This window comes from Myotis daubentonii, chromosome 5 (assembly GCF_963259705.1).
Source record: "Myotis daubentonii chromosome 5, mMyoDau2.1, whole genome shotgun sequence".
Lineage (NCBI taxonomy): Eukaryota > Metazoa > Chordata > Mammalia > Chiroptera > Vespertilionidae > Myotis > Myotis daubentonii.
In genome coordinates this window covers 97,706,255-97,733,947 of record NC_081844.1, presented here as the reverse complement: position 1 = coordinate 97,733,947, position 27,693 = coordinate 97,706,255, and the positions used below count along the sequence as shown (strand labels likewise).

The following is a 27,693-nucleotide window of genomic DNA, read 5'->3' as shown; positions in this document are numbered from 1 at the left end:
AAAAGACAGTCCCCACCCCACTGGATAGAGCTCCCAGCCTCTCAGCTCATCCCCTTTCTCCCACTTCACCCCCTACTCTCACTTCCTTTCCCATCCGTGGATGCATCACTTCCTCTGCCAGGACCCTCAATGTTCTTTGGCCACCTTAGCTTCCCAGTTTCCGTCTTTGGACAAAAAAATTTCTTTTATCTTCGCTTCTGGACTGTTAACTATAACCACAAGAAAAGACACAATGGGGTAATGACACCACTACAAACTCATGGTCCTCCCTTATTCAGGTTTACATTTATTTATTTATGTTTTTATTCTTTTTCTTAGTCAGGTTTGTAAACAGCTGTGTAGTCCTTCCCCTCATCACTAAGTGGTCCCTGGCCCCATTCCCTATAGCAACTAGTCTATTTTTTTTTAAAATATATTTTATTGATTTTTTACAGAGAGGAAGGGAGAGAGATAGAGTCAGAAACATCAATGAGAGAGAAACATCGATCAGCCGCCTCCTGCACATCCCCCACTGGGGATGTGCCCGCAACCCAGGTACATGCCCTTGACCGGAATCGAACCTGGGACCTTTCAGTCCGCAGGCCAACGCTCTATCCGCCGAGCCAAACCGGTTTTGGCAAACTAGTCTATTTTTTAAAATATGTTTTTATTGATTTCAGAGAGAGGAAGGGAGATGGAGTGGGAGATAGAAACATCAATGATGAGAATCATTGATCAGCTGCCTCCTGCATGCCCCCTACTGGGGATGGAGCCCTCAATCCAGGCCTGTTCCCTGACCAGGAATCAAACCCTGACATCCTGGTTCATAGGTCAATGCTCAACCACTGACACACATTGGCCAGGGCCATAGCAACTAGTCTTATCAAGATTCCTACATAATTCCCACCACCTGAGTGCCCACTCTAGCTCCAGCCATCCCTTTACTGGCCCATAGAATAATCTACTATCCTATATAATAAAAGGGTAATATGCAAATAGACCCAACGGCAGAACAACTGAACAACCAATCAAAGCATAATATGCTAATAACATGCTAAGGCTGCTCAACTGCTCGCTATGACATGCACTGACCACCAGGGGACAGACAGTTGACCAGTCACTATGACATGCATTGACCACCAGGGGGGCAGATGCTCCAACTGGTAGGGTCGGGCCAATTGGGACTGAGGGAAATGGGCCGGACATGCCCTGGAGCTCACCCGCGGTCCCTCCCCAGCCTGATTGTGCGTTGGTAGAGTCCCTCAGCCTGGCCTGCGCCCTCTCCCAATCCGGGACCCTCGGGGGATGTTGGAGAGCCAGTTTCAGCCTGATCCCGCAGGCCACTCCCCTTGGGAGGGCGACAGACACAGGGCTCATGGCTGGCAAGCGCTGCTGCGGCAGTGCAAGCCTCTCCCGATTGGGACTGATTGGGCGCAAGCACAGTGGGGCAGGCACAGTGGGGCTAGGATGAGCAGGAGCGGCAGGTAGGAGCTGCAGGCAGCGTTGGACTGCAGGTTTCAGCCCGATCCCTGCAAGCCACCCAGAGGGACCCTACCTGTGCATGAATTTGTGCACCGAGCCTCTAGTATAGATATATTGCAACTATTTAACCAGTCCCCTATTGTTGGCCAGTTAGTTTAGGTAGGAAAAATTGCATATACAAATGGGAAGCATCAAAATGTGGAGAAAAGAAAGAAAAGTATTATTCAAAACCATTATTAGCATGAATACTGTTATTTGAGGTGAGTGGTGTGGGGCTGAAGTTTCTCTGGATGTACATGGATCATAAACCAGTGGAGGACAGTGACCTTTAATACTCCTCCATCCTTACAGCCCTCCACTCAAATCCCAGGTTGGCCAGTTACTGGAAAGGTCACTTAACCTCTGCACGGGGCAGAATGGGGCTGACAATTTAACCCACCTCCTAGGGACAGAGGAAGATTGGATAACTCCTCCAAGAAGGTACTTAGATGTGAAGTATAGCATAGGAAACATAGTCATTACTATAGCAATAAGTATGTATGGTGCCAGGTGGGTACTGAAAATATCAGGGGGAGCACTTCGTAAAGTGTATGATTGTCTAACCACTGTGCTGTATACCTGAAACTAATACAAAATAATATTGAATGTAAACTGTAATTGAAAAAATTTAAGCGCTGGCCAGGTAGCTCAGTTGGTTACAGAGTGCCGTCCCAATATGCCAAAGTTAGAGGTTTGATCTCTGATCAGGGCACATACAAGAAGCAACCAATGAATGCATAAATAAGTGGAAAAACAAACTGATGTTTCTCCTTTCCTTTCTCTCTCTCTGAAAAAAAAAAATCAATAAATAAAATTGTTTTTAAAAAGAAAAAATTTAGAAAAGAATAATGCTACAAAAAGAACACTCAAGAATCAGATACGGAAAAACCAAGATGGCGGCATAGGTTAACGCCGGAGTTTGCTGCTTTGAACAACTACTTCAAAAGTGAAACTAAAACACGGAACGGACATCACCCAGAAACACAGGAACGCTGGCTGAGTGGAAGTCCTACAACTAGGAGGAAAGAGAAACGCATACCGACACTCAGAGGAGGCGCAGTGCTGAAGGCAAAATCTGAGGTGCGGAGTGCGCGGAGCGGGCTGGCGGCGGAGGGCACGGTTGTTGTTTTCAATCGGGAGGGAGTCGCAGACTCTGAGCACCATATCCGGGCGAGTCTTTAGGGACCCAGGCTCAAACGGGAGAAGTGGACTGTCTGGCTTCGGTCAGAGCGAGTGCAGCTTTCTCTCCCAGCTTTGCAGCGGGTGCTGGGACTCAGAGAGGCAGAGCCCCTGGGGACAGGACTGAGAGCCGCCATAACTGCTCTCTCCGGACCACCCTGTTGATCCTGTGCGACCCGCCCTGCCCAAGCCCTGCGCAGAACCATTTGCCGGATAGCCTCAGGCAAAGGCTAGATTAGCACCTCCCTAGAAGACAGAAGTTCTCTCACTGCTGACACAGCTGATTCTCATAGCCACTTGGCCTGGAGGTCAAACCCTCCCTGGAATTAGCTACAACAATCAAGATTTATCTATAAGACTCCGAACAAAGACCACTAGGGGGTGCACCAAGGAAGCATAACAAAATGCGGAGACAAAGAAACAGGACAAAATTGTCAATGGAAGAAATAGAGTTCAGAACCACACTTTTAAGGTCTCTCAAGAACTGTTTAGAAGCTGCCGATAAACTTAATGAGATCTACACGAAAACTAATAAGACCCTCGATCTTATATTGGGGAACCAACTAGAAATTAAGCATACACGGACTGAAATAACGAATATTATACAGACGCCCGACAGCAGACCAGAGGAGCGCAAGAATCAAGTCAATGATTTGAAATGCGAGGAAGCAAAAAACATCCAACCGGAAAAGCAAAATGAAAAAAGAATCCAAAAATGCGAGGATAGTGTAAGGAGCCTCTGGGACAGCTTCAAGCATACCAACATCAGAATTATAGGGGTGCCAGAAGATGAGAGAGAGCAAGATATTGAAAACCTATTTGAAGAAATAATGACAGAAAACTTCCCCCACCTGGTGAAAGAAATGGACTTACAGGTCCAAGAAGCGCGGAGAACCCCAAACAAAAGGAATCCAAAGAGGACCACACCAAGACACATCATCATTAAAATGCCAAGAGCAAAAGATAAAGAGAGAATCTTAAAAACAGCAAGAGAAAGAAACTCAGTTACCTACAAGGGAATACCCATACGACTGTCAGCTGATTTCCCAACAGAAACTTTGCAGGCCAGAAGGGAGTGGCAAGAAATATTCAAAGTGATGAATACCAAGAACCTACAACCAAGATTACTTTATCCAGCAAAGCTATCATTCAGAATTGAAGGTCAGATAAAGAGCTTCACAGATAAGGAAAAGCTAAAGGAGTTCATCACCACCAAACCAGGATTATGTGAAATGCTGAAAGGTATCCTTTAAGAAGAGGAAGAGGAAGAAAAAGGTAAAGATACAAATTATGAACAACAAATATGCATCTATCAACAAGTGAATCTAAGAATCAAGTGAATAAATAATCTGATGAACAGAATGAACTGTTGATTATAATAGAATCAGGGACATAGAAAGGGAATGGACTGACTATTCTTGGGGGGGAAAGGGGTGTGGGAGATGTGGGAAGAGACTGGACAAAAATCGTGCACCTATGGATGAGGACAGTGGATGGGGAGTGAGGGCGGAGGATGGGGCGGGAACTGGGAGGAGGGGAGTTATGGGGGGGAAAAAAAAGGAACAAATGTAATAATCTGAACAATAAAGATTTAATCAAAAAAAAAAAAAAAAAAAGAAACGCCCTAACCTTTGTAATAGAGATTGATAGGATTGAATCAACTGGTATAAATACAGATGTAACAAGACAGAAAGACACAGAACTTAGGACACAGGGCTTGGAAGACAGAATTCAGAAGACAGAACCTACGCGGAGCCTGGAGACAGAAGAACTTCGCTGGAGAGAACATGGCAATAGATCCTGGACTGAACCTGACTATAGAACATGGCAAGAGAACCTGACTAGAACCTGGTGACTGAACCTGGCTGGAGATCTGAAGCAGAACCTCTCTGGAGATCCAGACCAGAACTTGGCTGGAGATCCTGGCTGGAGATCCTGGCTAGGCTGCTGATCAACTGAACGCTGTCTCCGTGTCATTCCTTCTTCGCCCACTCCGTCTACGCCTTCGGGAACCCCTGGACCTGCTGGGGTTGGACCCCGGCAGGCTGTATTACAGCCATACAATGTAATACAACGTAGTGATTTTAAAATAATGAGGGAGCCGTTCTAAGAGCTGATGTGAACATCCAGGAGAGAACATTAGGTGAAAAACAAAAAAGCCGCGGACAGCACACTAACGTGAATCCCACTGAAGGTTTTCCACAATAGGAAAGCCAAATTAGGATTACAGGATTATTGTGAAGATTCAGGGACAATGTTGGTGACATCTGTCAAGAACAAGAATTCAAAAAAGTACAAAGTAAGCACTCAATAAATGTAAGAGTAGCTCTGTCTGGAAAGAGGGCAAAAAAATTGGGCATTTTTACTTCCATCTTATTCTTATTTTTTTTTTTTACCATAAACATGATTTGTTTTGTGAATTAAAATTGTTTAAATAAACAAATAAGAAAATGAATGCAAGCTTTTACATCTTTAGTGATAAAATGATCTCTTCATTTGTTTTATCTCTTGTTCATATGTCTTTATTTTTTATTGTTTAAAGTATTACATATGTCTCCTTGTTCATATCTTTAAATTACCACTGGATTATGTGCCCCATTAGGCCGAGTGACTTGTTTTGTACACAGTAGGTACTTAATTGAATCTAATTTCTTACCAAATTAGTATATTTATGGACCTAAGTGGGGAAGAAATTATTATACTCTTGTAAGTAAACTGCTAAATAAATATTTACTTGGATGAAAAAAAAAAAGAATCAGATACTGTGTTGAACAAGATAAGCTGTAAATATACATTGAATATTATATTTGTATACTTGAATATTATATTTCAGTTATCTTAATAAGCAGATTATGTTAAGAAAAAAAGATTGACTACCAAAAAAAATGGTAGTACTTAGAAAGGGGCTTGGCACCTAGCATATCTTTAATGTTAGATAATTTAAAAGCACCAGGAGAGCCCTGGTGGGTTTGGCCAGTGGATAGAGCATCGGAAAGGTCACGGGTTCAATTCAGATCAAGAGCATGTACCTCAGTTACAGGCTCAATCCTCAGCCGTGGTCGAGGCACATGTGGGAGGTGATGTATTGATGTATGTCCTCACATCTATGTTTCTGTCTCTCCCCTTCCCTTCCACTCTCTGTAAAAGTCAATGGAAAAAATATTCTTAGGTGAGGATTAACCAAAAAAATAAATCAATGAAAGTACCAGGAGAGAAAGTCCAATTGGCCTAGTGAGGGATGGGTATTAACTCCTGGGGCTGGGTGGAAGGTCTTGAGTGACAGTCCCAGGAAGACCCACGTGCAGCAGGGGGAGAAGTAGCTCTTCAAGGAACATGGAAGGAACATAAACGTGTTTACAGAGGAAGGGGAAATGCATGCTAGCAGGCAAGTCTGCTATATGGTTCCTCAGTTCCCAGGACTGGGAAAGAAGATTGCCCACCTCCCATGTCCACCTGTCCAATGCTGGCTGGGGCCATCACCAGGAGGAAGCGGGAGTAGCTCTAATAGCATTCAAGCATCCGCACCTCTAACCAAACTTACAGCCAGAGTAGCCCATGACCCTCAAAAAATCTTGCTTCAGGCCAAAGCCAGATGTCCAAAGGTCTTCATCCAGTTACTTATGCATTTACTCATTCATCCTTCTCCTGCCATTAGCTACCTGTGATGAATTCCTGTGGCAGCCACAAGAATCACTCCTAATGAATTTCTAATGAACTCATTTGGTGTTAATGCGGTGTGTAATTCCGCAGGACACTCATTATAATTTAGCCTTATTAAGTCTCTAGTTATTGGGAACCACTATTGCTCCAAGCTCGTAAGCAGGAGCAAAGTAATTATCCAGAGCAGACAGCTAAATTATGAAAAGCGCCAGCCATTCAGAGATGGCCGGGAAGTGGCTGTTCCTATTTTTTCTCCTTGGAGTGCACAGAAAAGAACTGGCTGTGCAGTTCGATGACTTTATATCCTGTAATGTCAGGGCTGTGCAGGCTGCAGCCCTCGTGGTGGGATTTTAAAGGCCTCTCCAAAGGTGACTCTGCCCCCAAATGGTCTCCATTTACCTACTGCTTGGGTCTGAATTTCCACTATAGGGAAGTGTTCCTTTGCCTTGGAGACACTGTGGCAGGTTAAAAGGTGACCTCTGCCACACCTCAGAGTTCACAGATAAGCAGTCACAGATAAGTTATCTCATCTGATCATCACAGCATCCCAATTATTGTCATTATATCTCTGACAGATAAGGAGGTTGAGGTTCACAGAGATGAAGTCCAAGGTTACTGGGTGCCAAGACTGGGAACAGAACCCATATCTCCCAGCCCTGGCCAGGTAGCTCAGTTGGTTAGAGAATCATCCCCATATGCCAAGGTTGCAGGTTTGATCTCCGGTCAGGGCTCATATAAGAAGTAACCAATGAATGCATAAATTAGTGGAACAACAAATCAGTGTTTCTCTCTCTCCCTTCATCTCTCTCTCTCTCTTTCTCTAAAAGCAGTAAATAAATAAAATTAATCTATGCCCTAGCCTAGCCAGTTTGGTTTAGTGGATAGAGTATCGGCCTGTAGACTGAAGGGTCCCGGGTATGATTCTGGTCAAGGGCACATGCCTGGGTTGTGGACTCCAGCCCCAGTAGGGGGTGTGCAGGAGGCAGCCAATCAATGGTTCTTTCTCATCATTGATGTTTCTATCTCTCTTTCCCTCTCCCTTCTTCTCTGAAATCAATAAAAATATATTTAAAAAACCCTAGCTGGCTTGGCTCAGTGGATAGAGCGTTGGCCTGCAAACTGAAGGGTCCCAGGTTCAGTTCCAGCCAAGGGCACATGCCTTGGTTGCGGGCTCGATCCCCAGTAGGGGATGTGCTGGAGGCAGCCAATCAATGATTCTCATCATTGATGTTTCTCTCTCTCTCCCTCTCCCTTCCTTTCTGAAATCAATAAATATATTTAAAAATATATATATTAAAAATATATATATTGAAAATAAAATAAATAAAATTAATCTATGATCTTATCACTCAGATATAACTATTGTTTAACAGTTGGTATATATATATATATGTATATATGTATATATATATATCCTTCCAGACATTATTATATGCACATATAAATATACATACAAACATTTTATTTAAAATAGTCATACCTTTGCCGAAACCGGTTTGGCTCAGTGGATAGAGCGTCAGCCTGCGGACTGAAAGGTCCCAGGTTCGATTCCGGTCAAGGGCGTGTACCTTGGTTGCAAGCACATCCCCAGTGGGGGGTGTGCAGGGGGCAGCTGGTCGATGTTTCTCTCTCATCGATTTTTCTGACTCTCTATCTCTCTCCTTTCCTCTCTGTAAAAACTCAATAAAATATATTTTAAAAATAAATAAATAAATAAATAAAATAGTCATACCAGCCCTGACCAGTTTGGCTCAGTGGCTAGAGCATCGGCCTGTGGACTGAAGAGTCCCAGGTTCAATTCCAGTCAAGGGCATGTACCTTGGTTGCGGGCACATCCCCAGTAAGGGGTGTGCAGGAGGCAGCTGATTGATGTTTCTCTCACGTGGATGTTTCTAACTATCCCTCTCCCTTCCTCTCTGTAAAAAAGCAATAAAATATATTTAAATAAAATAAAAAAATAAAATAGTCATACCGTATGTGCTATTTTAGGAAATGTTTTTTATTAAATTGTTACAGAAGAGCAAAGAAAAACCAAGCACGCTTCCTAGAGAAAGGGAGGGACCCATTTATTAACACTAGTGACTAGTGGACTCCGGGAATAATTTCCAAATCAGAGTGAAGTAACACACAAAGGCTTCGCTTTTTATAATCTTCTGGGGTCTTTGTCTTGTAGATATGGTTCTGCTCCCTTGTGGGCTTACAGGAAGGCCCCTAGGTGTTGGGGTTCCCAGGTCATATCAGATGATCTGTCCTGGGGCCAGCGATAAGGACCTTCTCCCCCTCCCCCCCCCCCACCCCAAGGGCAATGCATTGATCAGTTTTTATGGCCTGACACTCCTTGCAAGACCAGTTTCCTCCTCAAAACTTAGAAACATGAAATTGCTGAAAGGTGAATTTACATTGTCAAATGGTCAATAAAAGCTAATTGAACAAGAATATCCTTGATAACTCTTCCAGCTCAAATAACCTCATACACCAAACAGAAAGGAAGTTTGCTTTTTGCTGTCTTATCTCTTGTTTATCAATTTTATTTAGGAGTTTGGTATGAGAAAACCAATGGAAGGAAGATGAAATCTTAAGAGCAAAGTCACATGGCCCTGACAGTCAAGATGAGTGGATGGGCCCTGGGAGTTTAGAGGTAAGCCCAAAGCCCAGGGTCCTCCCCGCACCCCCTTATGGCCTTGCCCACCTCCCCAGCCTCATTTTCTGCCTCCCTCACCCTCCCTGTTGCAAACTCATTATCATTGGATCCCTTACACTCACTCTGCTATTCTGCACCTCCTTGCCTGTACACATGGTTTTCTCTCTACCTAGAATGCCCAGTGGTGTAAATGGTGAAAATTCACTTTCATGTAATGTCTAATTCAATAGTTTGTCTATAAGGAAAACAAAAAGAGCACCTTAAAGGATAGAGTAGGTTTTGTGTCAATGTAGAAGGAGGAGATTTTCTTTCCCCTTTGAGGGTGGAAACCAACTTATCACAGTCAGGAATTGACCTCCTGCCTCCTGGGCCCTGGTCTGGTCTGCAGGTCCCTCTTTCCCAACTCTCTGCAGAACTGGAATTCCAGAGGTGGAGAGGGGGGACTCAAGTTGACTAATTACATGGATCAAAAATGCCTTTAAGGGCCCGGCCAGCATGGCTCAGTGGTTGAGCATCGACTTATGAACCAGGAGGTCACAGTTCAATTACCGGCCAGGGCACTTGCCCGGATTGTGGGCTTGACCCCCAGTGTGGGGCATGCAAGAGGCAGTCAATCAGTGATTCTCTCTCATCATTGATGTTTCTCCATCCCTTTCTCTTCCTCTCTGAAAAATGTGTCCTTTAGGGCCTGCCTTCTTCCCACCTTTCCACTCTGCTTAATTATGAATCCTCATGGTCACAAAAATGGCTGCAGCATTTCCATATCCCACACTGAGACACTAACAATACAGTGACAGATAAATGCATCTTCGCTTCTGGGGTGGCTTTCTAAGAATAAGGAAGAAAGAAATCCATGGCAGCCGTCTTTGGGAATGATCTATCACAACAGCAGTGTACATTGAACGTGAGGGTGGGTGTATCTGAGTGTGTGCCTTTTTGTTTGTATGTGTGTATTAAGGAGTGTGGGTATGTGTATGTGGTGGTGTGTGTGAGTTAGTTAACACATACATGCCTGTTTATGTGCATATATGCACATGTAGGTGGGCAAGTATGTATGGAGGGATGTGCATATACCCATGAGGAGATGTGTGCAGATGTGTACAGATGAGACTGTCCACCTGAGCCAGGGTCGTGTGCACGTGTGCATGCATAGTGGAGAAAGTTGATGGAGTTGAGGTGCCCTTGCTGTGGCCTTCTTGGGTAGAGACTCTGAGAGCACAAACCCCGGCCAAGGTAACAATCTAATCCTTACTGGGACCTTGTTCTTGACAGGGAGACCTTGGGTTCCAAGCCAGAGAGAAGACTCACCCCTTATCATAACCCCCTAAGACCACATGGCTGGCAGTGGAGGAAGAGACCCTCCACACACCTGCCCCCCCTCCCCAGCCTGAAGCCCCAAACAACCAATGGGAAAGCTTAGCTGTTACACCCCCTCCCTCCATCAGCGCCATACCAGCCCCACCCAAGGGGTAGTAAACCTCAGGACAGGGTATCAGAGAGAGCAGGAAGTTCAAGGCTTCTAGGAGGGTGAGGCTTCCTGACAGGAGGCCCTGAACCCTTCATTCCTTGAAGCATTGCCAGTAAAGAAATTGTGCCTGCAGGGACAGGAAGCAGGGAGAAAAGGCCTGGATGTGCTGTCACTGACCATCCTCTACAGAACCCCATTCAGTCCAACTGTGAGCTCTGAAGCAAGGACTCCTGAGGGTCCTTTTACAGATGAGGGAAAGGGTGTTGGGAGAGGGACAGAGACTTCCCTACAGTAATACCCCTTATAAAGAGCAGAGGTGGGCCCAGCCAGCGTGGCTCTTTCATGACAATGTTTCTCTCTCTGTCTCTCCCCCTCCCTTCCACTCTCTCTAAAAGTCAATGGGAAAATATCCTGCAGTGAGGATTAACAACAACAAAGAAGTGGTGGGATTTGAACTGCATGCAGTCTGCCTGACTCTAGAGCCCACACTCAGTCCCTGTCACCAAACAGGAACACAGATGCAACCTACAGTTTTGTCAAAGAAAAGCACAGTTCAGGGTCAATGGGAGGCCAAGGTATTATGCAGGAATTACTTTTTCCACAGCCCATCAGATCATCTTTCAACATTGATTAAAGCCCTTCAGGGGCTACTGATGGCTATGAGGATGAAGTTCAAAGCCAAGCTCCTGACTGTGGTTCATAAAGCCCCAAATGTTATGGTCGCTGCCCACCACCCTTGTCTTTGCTTCAGCCACATGCGCCTTCTCTTCATTCCTTCAGGGTACTTACATATGTATATGCCCCTCTCTGCCTCGGGCCTTTGCACCTGCTCTTCCCTCTGCTTGGCCTGCTCTCAGCTTACTAGTACATGTTGCTTCCTCTCTTAAGGAAAGATTCATTTTGTTCTTTTGGGTTTAGGTCTGATAATGGTGTTTTGATGATATTTTTCTTTTTAAAGAATCCTTATCTTTCAGTGATTCCTACTAGAGTATTTACAGATAAAATAATAAGATATCTGGGATTTGTTTCAAAATAATTGGGTAGCTCCTGGCCAGTGTGGCTCAGTGGTTGAGCATCAACCTATGAACCAAGAGGTCTCGGTTCAATTCCTGGTCAGGGCATATGCCCCGTTGTGGTCTTAATCCACAATGTGGAACATGCAGGAGGCAGCCTATCAGTGATTCTCTCTCATCATTGATGTGTGTGTGTGTCTCTCTCTCTCCCCCCTCCCCCTCTCCCTCTCCCTTCATCTCTGAAATCAATGCAAATATATATTTTTTAAAATAAGTTGTTCAAAAAACTAAAATAATTGAATAGGGATGAAGTGGGGGAGTAGATGGTGTAGACATGAAACTGGATGGCTGGGTGATGGGTGCATGGGTTCATTATAACATTCTCTCTTGTTTCTATGTGTTTGAATTCTTCCATAAGAAATTTTAAGAGATTGTTCAAGAATTAAAGGGAAAAACAGTCACTTCCTCAGAAAAGCCTTCCCCACCCTGGAGGCTAGGTCAGGTTCACTTTAGGAATGGCAGTGATGTTACGTTGTTGGGTAGTGGTAGGTTCACAGTATCGTTCCCCTTGTCCACCCTCCCGCCACCATAGACAGCAGATAGCAGAGTCTCCATCTACCTTAATCCCTGCTTCTGTCGCAGAGCACATGTGGTGAACAAATATATCGCCCTAGTGTATCGCCCTATCCCAGTGATGGCGAACCTTTTGAGCTCGGCGTGTCAGCATTTTGAAAAACCCTAACTTAACTCTGGTGCCGTGTCACATATAGAAATTTTTTTGATATTTGCAACCATAGTAAAACAAAGATTTATATTTTTGATATTTATTTTATATATTTAAATGCCATTTAACAAAGAAAAATCTACCAAAAAAATGAGTTGGTCAGAGGTTCGCCATCACTGCCCTATCCAGTTTGGCTCAGTGGATAGAGTATTGGCCTGCGGACCAAAGGGTCCCAGGTTCAGTTCTGATCAAGGGCACGTACCTTGGTTGCAGGCTCCTCCTCAGCCCGGCCCCAGCCACATGCAGGAGGCAATCAATTGATGTGTTTCTCTCACATCGATGTTTCTCTGTTTTTCCCTCTCCCATTCTCTGTAAAAAAGATCAGTGGAGCCGAAACCGGTTTGGCTCAGTGGATAGAGCCTCGGCCTGCGGACTGAAGGGTCCCAGGTTCGATTCCGGTCAAGGGCATGTACCTTGGTTGCGGGCACATCCCCAGTAGGAGATGTGCAGGAGGCGGCTGATCGATGTTTCTCTCTCATCGATGTTTCTAACTCTCTATCTCTCTCCCTTCCTCTCTGTAAAAAATCAATAAAATATATTAAAAAAAAAAAAAAGATCAGTGGAAATACATCCACAGGTGAGGATTAACAAAACAAAACACAGAAGAAGAAAGACAAAGGACCTAAAAGCAAATTCAGCATAAATTGTGAACAAGCATCTCATAGGAAAAAAGAAAGAAGGAAAGTGTATCAATGAGTAAATGAATGAAGAGTTCAGAGAAAGCTCACTGTGGGCTGATACAGAGGTATCACAGACAACCACACCCAGCACAACCCACCTCTGATTTCCAGTCCAGATGCGGGACCTTGGAGCGCCCTCTGGTGGCGAATTCTGCCACCTGGCCTGGGGAGGCCTGGGAAGGGCTGGGTCCAGGGGAGGCGGGGCTGTCCCTTTCCCCCCACTATCATCCCTAGGGCCTGCCACTTTCCCCAGGAGTGCCCTGCCTTGGAGGGAATCCAGCTTAATAATAATAACAATGAGGCGCTCACAAAGAGTCACAAAGAGACTGTTGAAAGGAGGAAAAGGGCTTTTGAAACCACTGTCTATCATTTGAGTCAGAGAAAAGATGTAAAAAAACACTAAAAGTGTCCTCCCCACTGTGGCCTGGGACATCCTTGCATTTGCCCCAGATGACCTCCTTGCACCATGTCCATGTCAGCCCCTGACTCCCCATCACCATGGCCTCTTCCTGTGAGCCTCGCCACAGCACAATATGGAAAGGGCTATGGAGACCATCTAATCATTCTCTTGATTGTCTATTCAAAAATAATTATTGAGGGCCTACTATGTGCCAGACACATGGGCCCTGGGGATGTGGAAATAAATAACAGACAAGGTCCCTGACTTCTAGGAATTGAGACTCCAGGCGAGGAGAGACAACAAGGAAGCAAGGTGGTTCAGATGGTCAAAAGTACTGTGAACACTACACAACAGGATGGAGTATCAGTGTTTGAGGAAGTAATTTTCAGACTGGATGGGCAGAGAAGTCCTATCTGATAAAGGAACATCTGTATAGACACCTTAATGCTGCAGACACAGACAGACAGGCCTGGGGGTAGTGGACAGAGGAACTTGGGGTATAAGTTGGGGGCTGCGGACCACACGCTGTCGTAGGCCATGCCAAGGGTTTGGATTTGATAATGAGGGCCAGGGAAGCCATTGGGAGGGCTTTTAGCATGAAGATGACATGATCTGATTTGCATTTTTATTTATTTGTGTGGGGGGGTTTTTTTTTGCAGTTGATTCTAGAAAGAGAGAGAGAGAGAAATATCACCAATGTGAGAGAACATCAGTTGTTTGCCTTTGCCCTAGCTGGTTTGGCTCAATGGATAGAGCTTCGGCCTGTGGACTGAAGGGTCCCGAGTTCGATTCTGGTCAAGGGCACATGCCCGGGTTGTGGGCTCAACCCCCAGTAGGGGGCGTGCAGGAGGCAGCCAATCAATGATTCTCATCATTGATGTTTCTATCTTTCTCCCTCTCCCTTCCTCTCTGAAATCAATTAAAAAAATATATTTTTTTTAAAAACCATTTGCCTTCTGCTCTTGCCCAGTGTGGATTCAACCTACAATCTGGGTATGTATCCTGACCAGGAATTGAACCCACAATCCTACTGAGCCACACGGGTCAGGGATGATTTGTGTTTTCAACATGTCATGCCTCTGCTTTGTAGACAATAAAGGATAGGAAGAATGAGGGTGTAAGCAGGGAAGCCAGCCAGATGGTGACTCCTGATGTCCAGATACAAAGAAATGGTGGTTGACCTCTCAGCGTGGGGAGAAGGAGTCAAGTTCTGGTGCATCTTAGAGGCCTGAGGGACAGCACCTGTGGGTGGATTGTCTGGGAGGGAATGGGGAGAGCAAGACCAGGCTGGGGATGGGCCCACTGATCGCTTAGAGGAGGGACAAAGGACCCTAGACTCCATTGCCAGAGGCCCAGGGGTGAATCTAGGGTGTGTTCAGAGACCAGGGACCTGGGGCCCTAGGTGCTTTCAGCCTTGTGTAGGTCTCTTCTTTCCCCATCCATCTGTAGTGTCTCTCTCTCTCTCTCTCTCATTCTCCTCCCTCCTCCTCCTCTCTCCCTCTCTTTTTTTTTTAAAAAATATAGTAGTATATATTTTTATTGAATTCAAAGAGGAAGGGAGAGGGAGAGATAGAAACATCAATGATGAGAGAGAATCATTGATCAGCTGCCTCTTGCACACCCCCTATTAGGCATTGAGCCCACAACCTGGGCATGCTCCCTGACCAGGAATTGAACTATGACCTCCTTGATCATATGTCAGCACTCAACCATGGAGCCACACCGGCTGGGTCCCTCTCGCTATTATTTTCTCTCTCGTCCTTACCTCTCTGGCTCCTTCCCCATCCCTACACCCAACACAGTTTTCTGCAGCCTTATCACAAGGAGGCCTCCAGCAGAGACAGAGCAAGAGGCCCTGACTGGAGAGTCTGTCCTCCTCTTCCTGTTGGTCCTGCAGGAGCCAAGCCTCTATCCGGCCTCCCAGACCTGTGGTTCTCAACTGGATGCGACTTTGTCTCCTTGTGGCATTTGGCAATATCTGGAGACATTTTTGATTGTCATAACTGGGGAGGAAGTTTGAGTGGAGACCAGGGATGCTGCGTAACACCCCAGGAGACACAGGGCGGCCCACAGCAAAGAATGATCTGGCCCCAAATGTCAGTAGTGCTGTGGTTGAGGCCCTGCCCAGGCTCTGCCATCAGAGCGAGAAGGGCCTGTCCTCTTCCTTGTGGTCCCCCTGTCATCACTGCCATTTATCAGGCGGGAATTGTGTGGTTGCGCTGTACCTGCATCAGCTCCTCAGTCTTCCCAGCCCCCAAGGGAGGGAGGGAGTGTAACTGACCCTTGCAATGAGAGGGGGAGCTGGGATTCAGACTCAACAATGCCTGCACCTTCACCACTTCCTCTCTAGTGAAAGGATTTCGTAAGGTGTGACCTTGTTGTGAGCAATGGGACATTTTATTTCAAATGAAGCTTTCCTGGCAAGTCCACTGTGTGGGAGATGAAGTAGGACTTGCTAAGGTCAAAGCAGGGTGGAAGCGTACCCAAGGACCCCACCCCCACTCCCATCCTCCAAGGCTGTCTCTCCACCGGGCAGGGCCAGGAGTAGGGCTGCCCAGGTTGTGACTGCAAAACTACAGGGGAGGCCTGTCCACCTGGGGATACTGATAGGGCTAAGGCAGAGTACCTTGAAGTCAGGGCTACAAAAAGGTTTCCTCCAGGGCCGAAATGTGCAGGGCTTAGCAGGCAGGTACCAAGACTAATGAATGAGGTCTGGAGCGGGAAGGGGGTGTGGGAGTGGCTGTGAATGCCTTCCCTGTCCTGAGATTTGGGAAATAGGAAATTGGATCTGACTGGGAGATATCTTGTCCCTCCCACTCTTTGCAACTCAGTAATGACTCAAAAATGGAGCTGTCAGCCTCCATTGAAAACTAGACTTGAGGTTCCTGCACATGCCAGTCCCCAGGAGAGCCTCCAGGAGTTAGGGAACCAGCTGTGCCTCTTTCCCAGCGCCCCATCAAGGTTCCCTGCTGGGTCCTCCTGTTCTTCACCCTAACCTAATATTACCTGGATTCATATGTTTGGGGAGAGAAGGGCTATAGTTGACATAGTCTTGACAGCACTCTTGGGAAAGGTTTGGAGCTAGAACTGGCAGAAGGAGCCAGATTGGGGATGTCTCTTCTCCAGGTCCACCCTGAGAGCTGGGTCACAGCCCCCCCCCCCCCGCCCCTCAAGCCTGGAGGACCTGCAGAGACCCTGTAATGGTCTGTAATGGGGGACAGCCGGGGTTTCCCCAGATGCCCTGGGGCCTGGGAGTCTTCAGTTGGGGATGAATCATCCTGGCTCACATCCCCTCTGCCTTCACCCCATCATGGCTTCTGCCCCAATACAGCTATAGAGGAGGACAGAGCTGCCACCCTCCTTTCCAGCAGGAAGTGGTCACCAGGGCTCCGGAGGCCTGGAAATTCAGCTGCAGGGATCCCTTGGGGCATGTACCACCCAGAGGAGGGGGCGGAGGGGAGGGGGAGCATCAGTGTGTACACTTTTGTGCCTCTGGAAATGTGTACCATCATAGACCTATTACAGAAAACAGAGACAGAATCAGTTTGGGGCTTGGCACTAGAGCCCCTAGAGGAGGAGGAGGCGGCCCCGCCAGCTGCAGACACACAGAATGGGCTGTGACTATACAGGGGCCTCTGGTCTGGGCCTCATAAAGTTGAAATTCTGCTTCCCAGAAAGCCTCTGCCCCTGTGTTTGTTCACACAGAAGACATATTTCTTGAGCTCTTACTTTGTGCCGAGTACAGATCAAGGTCTTTGCTTCCCTGGAACAAACAGCCCAATGGGTTGGGGGAGTAGGGGGGGCGTGAACGCCCAGACAGGGAAACTGGTCGACAGTGCAAAGTGCCAGGTCTGGAATCCACTAAAGAGATACCATGAAGGTAGGACATGAGGGAGCAGGGAAGGCCTCCTAGAGGAAGTGATGTAAAAACTCGGGCCTGAAGAATGAGGCACAGCCAGGGAGGGCTGGGGGTGCAGTGAGGACGGTGTTCCAGGCAGAGGGAGCCGCTGGTGAGAGGCCCAGCTCCGGGACCCAGAGAGCTCTGAGGTCTCGTACAGGATTCAGGAGCCGGGAGGCATTTTCTCCAGCTATGTTTGAACCCAGGCAGCTCCAGCAGGGCCAGGCACATGAGCCTCCTTTGGCCCTACTGAGTGTGCTCATGTCTCTGCCTGCGGGGCCAGTGAGTCACTCTGCCCAGGGGCACGTCTCTGTGGCTGCCCCGCTGGCCGGCCCAGGGCCAGCGACAGGGTAGGGCTCCATGTCTGCTGGTTGGTTTTGCTGCAAGTTCATGATCTCCCACCAAGAGGACAGAGATCCAGGCACAATGACTCACTCGCTCATCAGATATTTGTTGAGCATCTACTGTGTGTCAGATGTGGCTGAGCACTGGGGATTAAGGAGAGAGCAAGCTAACAAGGTTCCTGCTGGGGCAGAGCTGCCATTCCACTGGGGGAGACACTGGGCGGAATATCAGATAGGATGACAGCTGGAAAGAGAAGGAAACGGGGCTTGTGCTAAGAGGGTGGGAGGAGGTAGGGGTGGCCCGGGAGCCTGCTAGGGATGTGTCCGTGGGCCCTGCAGGAAGTGCAGAAGGTCAGACGAGGGCAGGAGACAGGGCACCCTGTAGAGATGGAGGAACAGAAAGAAAGCCACTGAGGCTGGAGGGCTGGGAATGAGGGTACGGGGGCACGGGGTTGCGGGGGGAAGAGACAGGGGAGAGAGATGGGCCTGATGGCACAGAACCCTGTGGGCAAAGGAAGGTTTTGGATTTTTTTTTTTTTTTCGAGTCAACTAGGAAACCTTCTAAGGTTCTAAGCAAGGGTGTGGCAGGGACCTATCTGCACTTCTAAAAAATCATGGTGCCCTAGCCAGTTTGGCTCAGTGGAGAGCGTCAGCCTGCAGACTGAAGGGTCCCAGGTTCGATTTTGGCCAAGGGCACATGCCCAGTTGCAGGCTCGATCCCCAGTAAGGGGCATGCAGGAGGCAGCTGATCAGTGTTTCTCATCGTTGATGTTTCTATCTCTTCCTCTTCCTTCCTCTCTGAAATCACTAAAGAAATATATTTAAAAATAATAATAAAAAAAAATTAAAAATCATGGTAGCTCCAAATAAAGAATGCTATGGCTCTCCTCCTTCCCCTGAATGGATAGATTCAGGTTATATTTTCAAGGATTTTTCAGAACAACCTGCTATTGGACATGGGTTCAAGGGAAGGAAGAGTCCTGGAAGGTTAGTTACTCTGTTTCCTCATCTGCAAAATACGGACAAAAGTCAGAATGATTGTAGGATGAGTCAGACCACAGATGAAGCTACCGTATGAATGGAATGACATTATTCTTCTTCTTGTAGCTGGTATGCATCCCCAGCAGAAGTGTGTGTGTGAGTGTGTGTGTGTGTGTGTGTGTGTGTGTGTGTGTGTGTGTGTGTTCAGGGTGGGGGTAAGGATGAAACATGGCACCATTCCCTCTCCCACTCAATCCTTTCCAGGTAACATTTGTGTTACTATATTTCTCCCTTACCCTCCAAACCAGCCCTGAATATTAAAGAGGGAGGAAAAGGTCCTTGGGTTTTTAAATCAACTCTTTTTTTATTATTATTAATCCTCACCAGAGAATATTTTTCCATTGATTTTCAGAGAGAGTAGAAGGGAGGAGAGAGAGAGAAAGAGAGAGAAACATGGATGTCAGAGACACATCAATTGGTTGTCTCCCACACAAGCCCCGATAAGGGCCAGGGATTGAGCCTGCAACCGAGGTATGTGCCCTTGACTGGAACTGAACCTGAGACTCTTCAGTCCATGGGCCAGCGCTCTATCCACTGAGCCAAACCAGCTAAAGCACCTCTTTTTCTAAATAACTTCTATCAGCCACAGGCAAAGAACCATCCATTCATATAGTCATTTAGCTAACCTTTATTAAGTATCCCCATGTGCCTGGTACTCTGTTAAGTGCTTTATACATTATAAGTTATATCCATCAACTCTTTACAAGAACTCTATGCAGTGATGTTATTATTTATTTTCCAGATCAGGAAACTGAGGCACAGGGTAAAAAGATCTGCAGTCTATTCTCTGCAGAACTTTAAGACCAGTAAGTAAGGCCTAAAGTTCAAGCCAGTAAGTCCAGCCACACTCTGGACAGAACCCCCTGGATGCCTCTTAGACATCTTGTACTCAACAGCTCAAGGGAATTTGTCTCTCTTCCCCAGACTTCTCTTCTCTGGCTCCTCATCCCCCCACCCCCCACCTGGCCACTTGCCTGTCATTCCTGCCCCCTCACTCGCAGATCTAATCAATCACCAAAGCCCTTCTTATCTTTGGAAACTCCACCAAGCCAGCCCCCCTCCCACCCCCCAGGCGTTTATCCCCACCCCACTGCATCCTTCCTGCAGTGGCTCCCCACCGTCCTATATCAGGGATGAAGTCCATACTCCAACCACTTCCGGAATCTCCAGTTCTGCCTCTGCTTCTCTCCATGGGTTGCTGGTGTTGGGGTTCAGAGCTATTCACCCCAATATGTTTTTCTGTGGTATGTGGATTGTTTTGAGCTAAGGGTAATTTTAGCTTCAGGCCCAATAGAAACTTTTGCCCCTCCCTTTAACTCCCTAGAAAAATCTGAATTAGAGGCCTTGCCCATAATAAGAAATTACCAGGGATAACATTTTTGGCCCACCTGTATGGCAAGGCAAACTTCTGTTGACTGATTATCTGCTCTTTTTATCATTCGCAGTGGCTCTTTGAAGCCTCCACAGCACCTTAGCTCAGGATGTTATGTACCCATGTTCTCTTTCTATCTCTGAACTTCTGCATGTTTGTCTCTGACTCCCGTGTATGCAGGCTTCCCATAGGTATGTGTGTATTAAATTTGGTTATTTTCTCTTGCTAATCTGCCATGTGGCTATTTGATTATTAGACCAGCCAAAAGAACCTTGAGGATAGAGGAAAGTTTGCTCCTGGTTATAACAGCATCACTATGTGAAGGACTCTGTAGGAAGTTTTTATCAAATAGTGGTTCTGTCTGTCTTAGCTGCTCAGTAGGATGGCAGGATGACAAAGATGAGGATTTGGTGCTCAGGCTGCCAGGGTCCATATCTTGGCTCTTCTGTGTGTTACCGGTCTGACGGGGCAAATTACTCAACTGCTCTGAATCTCAGTTTTGCCGTGTGAATTGGGGGTATAGTGCCTACCTCCCAGGGTTTCCTTGAGAATAAAATAATGCATTGCAAGCAACACTATAGCAGATCGTCAGAACTATCTGATGCAATTTGAGCTCGCTGTAGCAAGAAAGTCCCACTCATTCTGGTGCTCTCTCCTCTGAGACAAGCCGTTCTATAGACTTCACAGTGTAAAATAATAAATAAATAACAAATAGGATAATGCATGTACAGTAGTTAGCAGTACCCTAATAATGGTTGGCTGTATTTTTAGCCATGGTTCCTGTAACACACTTGAGTCCTGTAAAGTGGTATGATGGGCGGGAACCCTGGATTCTCTGTGAGTGACTCAGACACAAATTCCTTTTCTCTGCTGTTCAGTTGTCACATCTGCACAAAAGGTCAGTTCAAGGGGCTCCACTGAGCTCCCAATCGCCCTGATTCTGAGTCCTGCCTGGTCTTTTCATCCCTGACCTACCTGATGACACCTTTTCTCAGGAAGCCCACTATCCAAGGAAAGAGGCAAGACTCCTTTTCAGTCTCTCCAGCTCTGCTCCCTGGGGCCTCATCAAAGCTGACTGACTTTGTGACTCATCCCTTCCGGGGTCCCTGTGCTTCCTGCTTCCAGTGGGTGCTAATGGGTTAATCAGACGCACTAATGGAACTGACAGGAACTCAGCATTAGCTCCCTAATGGGTCTCCCCGTCTGCCCCCCCTGTAACTCTATGCCTTCACCCTAGTAAAAGGCACTCAGGGATTTCCTGTCAGCTCCAATCTGCTGGCTCCTGACACCTTCAAAGGCCGAAGGCTGGAGAGGGAAGGCGGACTGACAGAAGTGGGGACAGGGTGGGAGGGGCCCTGAACCAGCAGGCAGGATGTCAGGGCTCTCACCCCAGCTCTGCCACTGACTTGCTGTGTGCGATTGCACAAATCCATTCCTCTCTGGGCCTCAGTTTCCTCATTTGTAACATGTATCATCTAAGTACTTACATGTATTGTCTGACTGAATCTCACAGAGGCAACCCCGAGAGAGAAGCAGCAGTTTAGAGAAGTGACGTGACCTGCCCAAGGTCACCCAGCTAGAAAACCACAGAAGCCTGGATTCAAACCCGCCCTCCCTCCTCCCCCCAGACCACCTAGCAATTACAACAAAGTGCTGATCCCCACAGTAATCCCTCATTTTGCATGAACGAATGAATGGATGAGTGAATGGGCAGATTATACACACCTGGACTGAGTGGCATGGCTGAGTGACCGACATTCCCAGCTTTAAAAAGTTTCCCATATCCACCTCCTTGTGTGTGTGTCTCGAAGTGGGAAAAGGCGGGAGCATTCTCATTGACTGTGTGTCCGGTGCTGTACCAATGGCCCATGTGGCTATCTGCTCTGCCCAGGGGGCGGGAGGGGGGTTAGCAGTGGGGTGACCCCAGGGAGCCTCCTGGTAGCTGTGAGCTCTCCTGCCCCCCACCCCCCCCGGGGGTCTCTGCTATCTTGTGAAAGCGTGTCTCTGGCTGGCTGCCCACCTGCTTGCCAGCCAGAGCTTCTGAGCTCATCAATCACACCGTGCACTCTGTCAGGCTGTGTCTCAGAGGAAGACAAGTCAGCTGAAGACCCAGGCTCAGGAGGGAATCGAAGACTCTAGGGGTGGAGGAGAGGCCCAGAAAGACAGCAGGGATTGGATCGATGCTCCCTCCACATAAGGAGGGTCGATTAGAGGAGGCAGCAAGGGCAGGGTTCCCATTGGAAAAGCAGTGGGGTGAGGAGGAGAGGTGGAGACAATGGCTGGTGTGGGCCTGCTGTTTTCCCATTGCAACGGAAATTCAGTCTCCCCCAATGCCTTGTCTGCTCCCACAGCCCCAGGGAACAGCCTGACAACTCTGGGGAGGCCAACAGCTTATGGCAGCTGATTCATCACAAGCTCACCGCCCTCCTGCAGTGCTCAGCTCCCCAGGCCTGGCTTCCCGGCACCCCCTGCCTCCCTACCACTGTTGGCAGGGTGGGTAGCAGGAGAGGAAGGAACATCTATCTTCACACTCCCTCTCCTTTCTTAGATCTGAGCCTCTTGGGATTGGAATGTGAGCTGTCTCCCCAGAGAGGTTCTACTACTGGAAGTCGAGATGTCTGAGCCAAAGCCTCCTTAGAGATCTTCTAGTCCAGAGAGGCAAATTGGCTGCTTTTGTTTTGCTTTTCAGTCTGAAAAGAAAAGAAAAAAAGATGGCTTCTCGGCCTTTTGGCTAAGATCAAGTGTAGAAAGAAAAAAAAAGAGAGAGAAGAATTAGTTGCCAGCATCAGAACAGGAATAGATTGCACATAAAAATCTGTTTTTGGCTTCCCTTTAAAAATGCAAAGATTTGATAATTCTGAGCTGGCTTACCCAGAGCTGAGTTGAGGCTGCTCCAGACAGAGCCCACCACACCCGCTTCAGCCCTCCACGTTACTGCACAGGCTTTTGAGTTTTCCACCTCCCTCATTCTGAACCCCTCACGGGGGAAACTGAGGCCCACAGTGGGCAAGGAATGAGAGCCTGGCATGACAGTTAGCCTGGGACTGAGAACCTCCTGGTTTCATACCCCAGAGCTGCCTCTTTCTTTCTTTTTTTTAAATATATTTTATTGATTTTTTACAGAGAGGAAGGGAGAGGGATAGAGAGTTAGAAACATCGATCAGTTGCCTCCTGCACACTCCCTACTGGGTATGTGCTCGCAACCAAGGTACATACCCTTGACCAGAATCGAACCTGGGACCCTTGAGTCTGCAGGCTGACGCTCTATCCACTGAGCCAAACCGGTTAGGGCCAGAGCTGCCTCTTAAGAGATATATGATCTTGGACAAGTAACCAAAGAACCCCTCAGAGCTTTGGTTTTCTCATCTATGAAATGGACATAATGGCCGTGCACCTAGTGAGGAATAAAGTACATACTGCACATTACACATTTTGCACCATCAAGGAAGATACTCTTGATTTTGGCTAGGTAATACATGTGAAAATATTCACACATACACACACCTACCCCAAAGCTTAATGGCTGAAAACAACAATGTGTTATACTGTCTCTTGCAGTTTTGTTTGTTGACTTTGTTCACACAGATGGTTCTCACCTGGGGCACCTGGTGTTGTCATTTGTATGAAGGTACAGTTATTTGCATGCTTGACTGGGGCTGAAATTCTATGATGGCTCATTCATGTGGCTGGCCTAGAACATTAGCTCTCAGCTGGAGCTCAGATGGGACTGGGGACCACAGAGCCTACACAGGCCACTTGGTGTGGCTTTGGCTTCACACCCACCATGGTGGCTGGGGTCTGAGAGAGACTGTCCCAGAGCAAGCAATCCAAGAAGCATGATGTAACTGCCTGAACTTTTATGGCTTAGCCTTAAAGGTCACATAATGTCACTTGCACCATTCTTTATTGCTCTAAGCAGATGCAAACCCCCTCAAATCAAACAGGAGGGAACATAGACCCACCTCTCAAAGAACTTGGGGCCATTTTAAAACCCCACAACATGTGTGTAAACTGCAAAATAAGTCTCCCTTCCACCCATTTCCCTGGGGCTGAATTACCCTCCTGGCAGCAGCCACTACTGACCAATTTCCTGTGTATCTTCCCAGAGGGAAGTCCACACATACATGGGGTGAAAGTTTTGCATATACAGATATCCCTACCCTCTGCTCAGGTTATCCCCACACTATTCCAACCTAGGAACAAAGTGGATTCTGATAGCCTCTCGGATGAACTATTTACCTATGAACTCTTGTTATTTGCTCTCTGAAATTAAATGCAGGAATCAGAGATTCCAATAAGGGTGGCATCCCTTGCTTTCTGAGCCCTCACTTTTGAAACTCAGAAACCAAACAGATTTGGATAGCAAGAGATGCTTGTCTAATATACATAAAACACCTCTTCCTCCCTACCCACCCCCAAATGTGAGCATACTGGACACACTGTTCTGTCCCTTGCATTTTTCACTGAATTAATCTGGAAGATCAGCCTGTTTCTGCACATACAGATGGGTCTCATTCCCTATAAGAGCACAGAGCATTCCATTGTTCAAATACACCATAATTTGTTTAGTCAAATCACCTCTTATTGCCTACTTGTTTTGTGTGTTTTTTCCAGTCTTCTGCTAATTGCAATGCATACTGCAGTGAGTAGTCTGTCTGGAAGTCTTCATGCACTTGTGTAAGATTATCTGTGTGATAAATTCCTAGAGGCAGAATTCTGGATCAAAGGGAAGGGTTCCCAAAACCATCTCTATGACATTCTGGCAGGACAGGCTCAGACTCCACATCTTCTCTTATGCTCTGGCCTAACCCTAGCCCAGCCGTGGGCAAACTACGGCCCGTTTGAAATGAATAAAACTATTGAAAAAAAAGACCGTACCCTTCCGTACCCTTTTATGTAATGATGTTTACTTTGAATTTATATTGTTCACACAAACACTCCATCCATGCTTTTGTTCCGGCCCTCCGGTCCAGTTTAAGAACCCATTGTGGCCCTCGAGTCAAACAGTTTGCCCACCCCTGCCCTAGCCCCTGCTCATGCTGTCACCTGTGGGATCCTGCCTGTTTCCAGAGCAGCAGGTGGCAGCTGCTTCCCAGTTACTCACTGAGGTCACATAGGGGTCTGCAGGGGAGAGGGGATGGAGGACTCCACAGGGACAGAGATGACAGCCTTTGCAAAAGGAGCTGGCGGGGGGCGGGGCGGGGGGGGGGGCTCCTCATCCCACTTAATGGCCTCCTGATTTTTAGCAGCAGCTGCATCTGTTTCTCTCAGACCCCAGAGCAGTTGCTGAGGAACTTGAGGCTGCTCCCACTCACTTTAAAGAAAAAAAAAGGGCTTGCTTCTTGTGGCAGATCAGCACCAAGCTGTGCTGAGCTGTCTGTAGAAGCTTCCAGATGCCCAAAGGCTAAGAGGAGGATTGCCCTTCCCTGCTTTTCAAGTATCACAGGATGCCCATAACCACTGGTTTCTACTCCTGTGCTGGACACACATTGAACCAGGAATAAGGGAGCCAAATTCTGGGCTTGCAGTGTATGCCTTCCATTGCCGTTTATAGCACAATTGCCCCTGTGTGCCCTGCTTTTTGATGAGGAGGCTGTATAACACAATGGGTATGCTGGTCATTTACTATTTGCCTTTAGATCCACTCCCTGCCCTTCCCCTGCTGGGCTCAACACTGAGGCGGCTGAACTACATTTCCCAGACTACCCCACCCACTGGGTTCCTATTAAGTTTGGCCAATGGGAGGTATGGCAGATTAGAGACTGGGGTGGGGAAAAGACAGGATGTAGTCCTCCCACCCCACCCCACACACCAACAATCCTGCAGTCTCTGGCAGTGACTCTGGAGGATGGCTTCCTCCTCCAGTGTCCCAGTTCTCAGCAGGCGGCTGTGGCTCTCGGGCTGCAGTGACTCCGACCCGTTCCTTTGTCCCTTCAGCCCTGGAGAAATAGTGTTTTTCTACAGTTGTTAATCTCTACCCCTACCCTTTGCTTGGTTTTCATCTCTTCTAGTCCCTCTCCAGCAACTGCCCATGGGGGTAAGGGATATGGTGACAGGTATATTCCTTCTCTTAAACTCTCTGGTATACGTTTTTAGGTCCTGCCTGGACCATACTGATGTGGGTGAGAATGTCAGATGCCTGAATGCGCAAATCCCAGCACTACCACTTACTATTGTAAGATGCTGGGCAAGTTACTAACCTCTCTGCACCTCAGTTACTCCATCTGTAAAGTGGGACTAATAACACTTAACTCCTTGGTGTATTGGGAAGGTTAATTGAACTAATAGTTGGTGAAGTGTTTAGAACAATGACTGGAACATATTAAGCATAATATTAATATTAGGTTTATTTTTTTCCCCATTTAATTTTTGCAACTTCTCTGAGAAACAAGGTCTGTTAGTATCCTGGTTTTAGAGACAAGAAAACAGAAGCCCAGAAACATAAAGTGACTAAAGTTACTCAGCTCTAGCGACAAGATTCAGTCTCAGTTAGGGACTCCAGTTTATGTTCACTCTGCCCTGCAGCCAATCCAAATCACATTCAGTGGGCAGGCTGGAGACCTCAGTGGGGCTGCTGCAGCTTCCAAGCTGGCTGGTGGGAACCTAGTGGTTTGGTGTCGAGTAAGACTCCCTCCACGTTCTGCGTGGAGTAGGGTTCGGTATCTGAAAGAGGAGCCGCGCAACAAATGAGAGAAAAAGACACGAGATAATTTTGCAATATTGGGGGGCCAGGCGGACAAGTCCCGAAGGACTTCCTCCACTGCTCAGGCTGCTCCAATCTTTTATTGATCTGGAGTAGCCCTTAGGGTAAGGAGGTTTCAATGACACACAGATCAGCAAACAATTTCCAGGAATAGACAAAGTATCTGATTAGCTCATCAATAGATTTCCGGGAGTAGGCAGAGTATCTGATTAACAATAATCAATAAGGATCTACATAAGTATCTAAGGAATTAAGGGAACTAAGGTGGGGATGCTTCAACTATTATTACCTAAATTAACTGGGTGGTGCACAGTTCTGACCTTTGCTAGAACTTCAAAGGTTACTAGCTTTTGGGGGGTCTCTGTCTAAACTCAGCTAGTGAAGACAATGAATGGACTCCAGCAGTTTGGCCTGCCTGTCACCATATCCTTACCCCATCCAGCCCATTGTTGCAAATGGGAAGCCAAGGCAGCTAGCAGGCTGCCCCCCAAGTTAGAACACATGGGATGAGAGTGTTTTCTGGGAAGGAGAAGAGTGGTTGGGGAAGGAGCATGAGACCATTTTCACCCTTTTCGTTGGAATAATCATTCATTGAGCTCTTCCTCTGGTGGCAGATACTGTGCTCAGAACTTTACAAGCCAAATGACTTCAGATTCTTGTAGCTGCCTGTAAAGGAAACTCAACTAATTGGCTTAAGAAATATGCTAATGAATTGGGTCATGGAATTGGGAAGTCCAGGAGTGGATTTGGCTTCCAGCAATGCATGATGATAACTATCATCATCATCATCATCATCATCATCATCATCATCATCATCACCACCACCACCACCACCACCACCACCACCATCACCATCATCTTGGTTCTATTTTCCTGTAAGAAATGACTTCATCCACTGATAGATGGGCTCTCTCTTTTCCAACTCAGTAACTCCAGGAAGGAGAGATCCTCTCCCAAGGTAGACTCTGTTTGGCCTGCAGGAATCTTGAGCTCATCCTAGAGACCAATTG

At 47.1% G+C, this 27,693-nt stretch overlaps 1 protein-coding gene, 1 long non-coding RNA gene and 1 other non-coding gene across 5 annotated transcripts in view; 2 read left to right on the top strand and 1 right to left on the bottom strand.

Moving 5' to 3' along the window:
• Positions 1–27,693, bottom strand: part of PTTG1 (PTTG1 regulator of sister chromatid separation, securin) — a 373,674-nt gene that overhangs the window by 149,466 nt on the left and 196,515 nt on the right. The gene's annotated exons all lie outside the window — the stretch shown is intronic.
• LOC132235919 (uncharacterized) overlaps positions 8,832–27,693 on the top strand; it is a 48,840-nt gene continuing 29,978 nt past the window's right edge. For both annotated transcript variants that reach the window (XR_009453124.1, XR_009453125.1), the window contains exons 1-2: positions 8,832–8,977; positions 26,077–26,155. This is a non-coding gene — a long non-coding RNA (uncharacterized LOC132235919). The remainder of the gene's footprint in view (positions 8,978–26,076; positions 26,156–27,693) is intronic.
• LOC132236314 (small nucleolar RNA SNORA28) lies at positions 20,548–20,668 on the top strand. The gene has a single exon (XR_009453256.1). It is a non-coding gene; the product is annotated as a small nucleolar RNA SNORA28 (small nucleolar RNA).